A 7472-nucleotide genomic window follows, 5' to 3' on the forward strand; every position below is an offset into this window, starting at 1 on the left:
ACCTAACTTGTGGAGCGCGCTCGCATAAGGAGCGATTTTGACTACACCCAGAGTCGACGCACTCGGGGTAGTTTTGTTTTTTCTGCCTTAAGCACGGCAATTCCGCGACGATGCTCGCGTCCTTTCCTAACAGTTCAGACCCGCTCGATCAAGTTGTGGCTAACTTCTAAGATGAGTTCCTACTTGGAGCTATGACCACCTTCAGGGTCACTGCACCCAGGGCAGTGCCTACTACCTAGCCTCTAAGCCTGAATTCCGATTCAGCCAAGGCACACACACACAAGTAGAGACATCAAGTACAATATATATACAGGGGAATGAGTACTTGTTTCTTCACAACCTAATCTTGCAGGACACTTTGTACTATTTGTTCTGCTACAGGTTGGGCTTCTTGGAGGTACCCGTCGAATCGTTCCTCGGTGCAATCCGCTGCCATTCCCTGAGCAAATATCTCTAGGTGTGCGTTCGGCAAGAAAGACTTCACAAATGCAAGGGCGTTGCTAACGCACGCGACTGGAGCTTCTGAGAGCATTTTGAGCACTTTCTTGGGGGCTCCGCGGAGTTGCTCGAGCAGGGGCTATGGGTTTACCTCGCCTTCTTCCCGTGGATCCACCATGTCCCCCAGCTCCTGGGCGGCTCCCCTAAGGTCTTCCAGCTCCTTTTGTCGCCGCTCATCCTTCTCGCCTAGCGTCTTGATTTGCTGAAGGCAGTCGATGAACTGTCGCTCGGTTTCGCTGATTACCTTCTGCAACCTCTTGACATCATCTGTACGGCGATACAGCAGGTTCTTCATGTCAGTAAGCAGCTCTTCTTTATACATTAAGATTTTCCTAAGTTCTGCGGTGCAGAGTTTTTTCAGAATCCTCGATAAATTGTCAAATACAAGTACTCGAGGGAAGCAATGGCTTACCCTGGTGCGCTCTTTTCTGCTCTTTGAGCTGCTCTTGGTATGCTCTCCTTTGCATCTCGAGTTGTTCTCGGAGTTCGAAGTTCGCTTCCTCGAGAGAGCAGTTCTTTGTTCTTTCATCGGTGAGGCGCTTTTCCAGGGCAGCAAGTTCTTGGTGACCACTCACAACGGTTTTCAGTCTCTCCGATTTCTTCTGGGAGTGGGTGATTGTGGCAGAACCAACCTGAATTATACCGGCTCAAGTATGCGAGTCCACTCCAGAGGGCTCCAACGTACTTCAAACGGTATAACCCCTTGGCCTGTCGGGTAGCGTTCCGATAAACCACTGATACAGGACCAAATAAGGTTACCTCACATGAAGGTGAGTCCAGAGATACAGTCACCATCATATTTTACATCACAGGGAATTACATTACAAGAGTTTTCCAAAAGTAGTACGAAGTTTCAAATTTACAAAAATTATTACCAACTGTTAAAGTTATGGTTTTTGGAAGCGGAAAACATACGCGATGATTTACAACACGTCGTCACGACGGATGTCATGCTAAGCCTGGGCACGACATCACTCAGTATCATTAGTATTGGCCGGGGACGGATCCCATTCCACGGACCAACCATCTGGAAGCGCACAGGGCCAAGACAGGGGAAGAGTAGGGTCTTCAAAGACATTACCTGAAAAACATATAACTAGCAAGACTGAGTATACTAATACTCAGCAAGGCTTACCCGTTTCATGGTATACTTAGCCATATAACTAGACTTATGAAGGCTCATAATGGTTCGGGGTTTAGTTTCAGCTGAAAAGCAACAAAGAGTAGATCTTTAACTTCAACTTTTAGCTTTCCGGTTCTAGTTGATTATCCATTCTAGGTATGCACCTATAACTACTCAAGCAAGGTAGAGATTATCATCCATCAAAATTGTTCCATCATTAGTTACACTTCTTACTCTATGTGGCAAAAGGGATAAGCAGTCTCAATCTCCGCGAGAAACAGATGATTCTGAATTGAATTTCAAACCTTGCAAGGTAAACCTAACTCACACGCTTGGAACATCCAACGATTGTTCTGAAGCAACCGTTTCTCTCATATTCCGGGTTATGGATCAGGGCCACCACAAGCGACTGCAGGACCGTACGCACACCAATTGTGCAGGACATACGTCTGTAGCGCGACTACATCACCCGTATTCCTGTCGACCGTGCAGAACACACTCCCACACGTCGGTGCGTGTAAACATAAAATAAAAGTCGAGTGGTGGAGACATGTCCATTTGCTTGGCCATTCGGGTACTAGGCTTACCGCTTACCATATTTCGCGGCATGTGGCTAGTACTTTCAAACGCTTAGCCACCACTACCACACACTTCGACCTTAACACTTTTATTAACACAGACGGGGTAAACTTCCAGGTCACGATATTGCACATGACCCCGTCCATGATCCTTATAGTGATTGCAGAATAGTAAACACTCAACTCCTATATCGCGCGAGTGACAGGAAATCACCCGACTTCTACCGGTCCTATTAGCAAAGCATCTATACGATAAGGACTCAGGTACAGTACATTGGTTCCTAGGATTCATGCATCTAGGGTTCCATCTCAATTCTTACACTTAATGCAAGATATAATATATAAGTATAGAATTGCATAATGTAGTAATCTAAAATATTGGGTTATGCACTGGGGCTTGCCTTTACTGGTGGGGCTGGAGTCAGTAAAGTTAAGATCTTCCGAACTTTGGTTCGGGGCTTCAGATAATCCCTTGGTGACATTCACTTGGTCTTCAGAAATATCCTCCGCAGACTCCTGGGAGATCTTGTAGGTACCGGTTGTGGAAGTAGTCGTATCTACATGCAATGCAACATTACATTCAAAGTGTGCACAAAAAGCTATTTTACTTCACAACAAAGTTGCAATCCAACATTCATTTTAACATATTTTGCGTATAACAATCAAAAGATCTGCAACTAAACTTGGATAGAGCTTTAGGTGGACAACCAATTAAGATGGGCTATTTGTTGAAGACTACAACAGAGTCGATTGGAAACAACAGAGGTTTAGTCGATAGAATTAGTAAAGAAGGGATCTCTCTATACAGTTTTAGGAAATTTGCTGATTTCTATTCGGAAGAGAAATCGGCAGGGGCAATCTTTGTATATAAGTAGAAAAGATTAGCCGATTTGGGTTCATTTGAGGTCAAGTTGGCAGATATGGAGAGGAATATTGAAGGTATAGTACTTCAAGTACAGAAAAAGGAAGGATCTTGCCGATTGGATTATCAGCATGTCTTTGGTCTATCTAATTGGTTGGTGCATTGGTCTTGGCCTTAACCGATGAGGATGTATTAGGTTTAGCTGATTGATGTGCTTTGGTCGTGCTTAATAGAGGCGTGTCTACTGTGTTAGCTTACTGATCTAGGGTTGTGTACTTTGGCCTGCATAGCCGATTGATAGGGTTTCCTAATTGATCGATGAAAGCATCGATTACTTTAGCAGAGGGGTATTTCCTAAAGCAGCTGTGTCTTAACTGAGATGTGCTTAAGTGTTATCCTAGGTAACTAGGTGTGGTTGTATCGGCTTGATTATGTCAGCACAACAATTGAGTGACGTACAGCCGATGGGGTTATCTAAGTTAGACCTATTACAAGAACTAGGTGTAACAGAATACTAATATCGGACTAGGCTGATGAGACCGCAAGTGCAGAATTAGACTAAAGAGGATGTGGCTGATGGGTTTGTGCCGATGGGACATGTTCTACAGATGTGCAGCCGATTGGAGTGGGGTTAAGGGTATGTGACCGATAGATATATAGCCGATTCCCTAGCTGATAAATCGGCTGATAGAAGTGTGTGGATAAAGATGGGAAAACTAAGGATTGATCGGCCATATTTGACCGATATGGAAAACAACTAGAATCGGCTTGGATCGGCCGATAGCAAGAACCCTAAGATCGTGTGTGCATCTCCGATGCATCGACTATGTGCAGTGGATGTAGGACAGAACAAAAGAATTGTATCGGCAGTAGCTGATATTAGAAAGATAACAATCGTATTAGCTAACCAGCCGATGGTAGAAGCATATCAAAAGAAATGCATCGGTTGACAGCTGTTATACAGAAACATCATAGACTCAATGGAAACAGATGCTTAGCGGCTGAGCTGATAGCCGACGCTGAAGCATAGCTGCAGAGATATATTGGATAAGCAGCAAATACACACGGACTAACAAGGATCCCTATATGAAAAGGACCTTAAGGAGATTGAAATCAAGACAAGGATAACATCTTGATGGCAGGGATATGAGCACTCGTGTGAAAGGATTAACTAAATATCACATATCTCCACTTGAGACATACATCCTATGATTTACCTTTCAGCTACAACACATGCATATAATATAAGGTACAAATAAAGCATTCATTTCCTAATATTTAACCTAGACCACAAATCAAAGACTTTCAACTCAAGATCACAACATAAAACTTGTAGATTTTGACCTAAGGATTTAAACACAACTGATTTTGTATTTTTATGAACTTCTTACGAATTTCTATGGAATGTGGAAGTTCACTGATTTGAAATAAAGAAGGTTCTAGAAAATTTACAGAGAACACCCTAGAACCTTCTAAATCAAAGCAATTAAGTCCCTGGTCGGGGAAAATAGAGAATAGGAAGATAACGACGATGTTCCGGCAAAGGGGTTGCCAGCATTAGGAAGATTTGGTGGGTTAGGGCAAACCTTGGGGTAGCCTTGGTTGTGGAGGAGAATGGGTGGAAAGTGAATTCCCGTGGTGAACAGGATCGGCAACGAGAAGAGCCCGACGGTGACAAGGTTCCGTGGGTGACGAAGAAGCTTGCCATGGAATTGTAGTGGGTGGAGGATGGCCGGAGGGATATTCCTCATGGTGATACGTGGTGAAGGTAGTCGGCTTTGCCATGGCGATGATGTTTCGACATACGGGGATCGAAGAGGCTCGATGGGGGTCCAGGAGCTTCCTCAAGGTTTGTTGTGGTCTTGCTTGAACAATCGGCGAGGGGTAGGAGTTACTGGATGGCATGGATTTATGGGAGAAGCTGATAGGGCCGGATTAGTTCGCTATGCTGACTCCTCCGCGAACCTTAGGGTCCTCCTATTCACGGGCTAAGCCTCCTCTGCTCATGCGCGTGTGCTGCAGAAACACGGTCGGCACACCCGCGTAGCCTCCTGCAGGACCGCCGCGCTTGGTCACATCTCCTGCGCGCTGTTCCTGTTCTGCTCCCGCACTCCTAGCCCTCAACCTGCTCACGCGTGTCCTGTTGCCTTGCACACGGACGCGCTTGTGGAATCGAGCTAAGACGGCCACCGGTAGAACACTCCCGCTCGCACCCGTGTACGCGTCAGTTCAATTCCGCTCGGACCTCCGGGTCCTGCAACTCCGCCGCCCTCTCCACCTGTTGCGACGCCATCTCCTTGCCGCCAAACCCTCCTCTACTGCTCTTCTGCTCCCTTGCTACTCCTCCTCCTACTGCCAGACCCGCGCTCGCCCCGGCCTTGCCGCGCCGCAGGTCCCTCCGTGGCTGCCCACGCCAAGCTACCGCCGCGCGCGGCCTCGTTGCCCTCCGTGCGGTTCCGCCTCGAGCCGTCGCGCTGCAGCACCTCCACATCCACGCGCGCACGCCTGCACGCTGCCGCCGGTCCCGAGCTCCCCTCCAGCGCCCGCGCTGCGCTCCAGCGCTGCCCGCGCCGCCCGTGCCGCAGCTCCTTCACACGCGTGCCTTGTTGTCTCCCTGCTGGTCCATGCCGAGCCGCTGCGCCGCAGCTCCTCCCGCGCACGCGCGCCTACGCCGCCCACGAGCCCGCGCCTGCTCCGCCGCCGCGCCAGCACCGCGCCGAGCCACAGCCGCCCGCCACGCGCCCCGCACGCCGCCTCCGGCCTTGCGCCGCGCGGATCCACGCCGGCCTGCAGCAAGCAGAGGGAGGGAGGCAGGGAGAGGCTCCCAGATAGAGCCGCCGCCAGTGGGGAAAAAAGGAACGGCAGAGAGAGAAGAAAGGGAAATAGGACTTCCCAAGGACTTATGCGCAAATCTAGAAAATTGCAGGGATATCTTAGTAAAGTAAAATTTCTCATTAATCTAAAACCCTAATGAAAAAATGCCCAAAATGAAAGTTGGTGAGTTTTTCAAACTCTTCAACATTGCTTTAGGGCTCAAGTTCAAAAACTCAAAGCTTATATCCTTACACGTTAAATTTTGAACAAAGGTTGGATTTGAATTACTTTTGTCCTAAAGAATAACATTTAGGATCTAAATGCAAGCATTTATGACACGTCATGATGACGGGATAGACACGTCATAATGATTGGATAGACATGTCATGATGACTTGCACCTTTTTACACTTTAGCCCTGAGTAACTTTGGATGTTACTTTTGTAAAATTTCATAAATACCCTTATTTTCACCACTTTACCCAAACTTTTATACAATTCAACATATACATTTCTAATGCAACTTTTGGATAAAAATTTACAGGGGATAAAGTAAGAAAAATATGTTTGCAAAAATACCCTTTTTACTTGCACTTTAAATTTTGAGATTACCTTCTATCCAATTACATTTTGCAAAAACAACCCTAGTTTTTCCATAATTACAAAAATACCCTTTTTACTTGCACTTTAAATTTTCAAAAGCTTTACATAAACAAACACAAGCTTTACACTAACAAGCACATACTTCACTCTAACAAATTATATGCCTAACTTACAAGTACATGAACTGTCACAGTGATCACATTCTGCATAAGGAAGGAGACTTAGATACGCAACTCGATAGTTTTTACCAGCAAGAAAAGCACCCAGGTCTTACCAGGGCAAAGTCATACGCCTTCTTGAAGTTCTCTATGTTTTTGTCCGTCAGCAATGGATCGTCTACCAGGTCGGTGGCAATGACATCCCGACACCCGGACCCGGTCACCAGCTGCTCACCAGGTCTCCTCGAGGTTCCCGTGGCTTCCTCCGGGGGCATCTGATGGGTACCTACAACTACAAACTTTTTCAGCACACGGTGCGTGGATCTCGGCAGCTACCCGTGGGTGGTCAGATGCTCACCTGCGCCATCCGTAGGAGCGGCAACAGGGACTCCGGCTTGTTCCTCGCCACCAGCTCTGGCTTCGACTTGTTGGAGCTCGGGAGGTGGCAAGTCGGGTAGCGTCGCGTCCGCCCCCGGGGCTGACTCCGCGGGCGTCAACCCTTCTGGGGCTGACGGCTCGGGGGCTGGCGCAGCCGTGACTGGCCCCGCGCTTGCAGACTCTTCTCGGGTCGATGACCCGGGGGCTGGGGTAGTCATGGCTGGTTCCAGCTGGAGGTTCACGGCGCTCGCGGCCCTGATAACGTCGAGTCAGTCATCATACAAGTTGAAAAAAGTAGCATGTTCATTATGCAACCGGATGTCAACTCACGGTGTAGATTTCTTTTTGACGGCCTTTTTCACCCGCATGGCCCTTTGCGGGGTTTCTATCGGCGGTGGCGGGGTTTCACCAGCCGGTGGCGTGGTCCCCGCCACGGCGATGGTGATGGTCGTGGTGGCTG

The sequence above is a fragment of the Panicum hallii genome, chromosome 9, assembly GCF_002211085.1.
Source record: "Panicum hallii strain FIL2 chromosome 9, PHallii_v3.1, whole genome shotgun sequence".
NCBI classification, from domain to species: domain Eukaryota; kingdom Viridiplantae; phylum Streptophyta; class Magnoliopsida; order Poales; family Poaceae; genus Panicum; species Panicum hallii.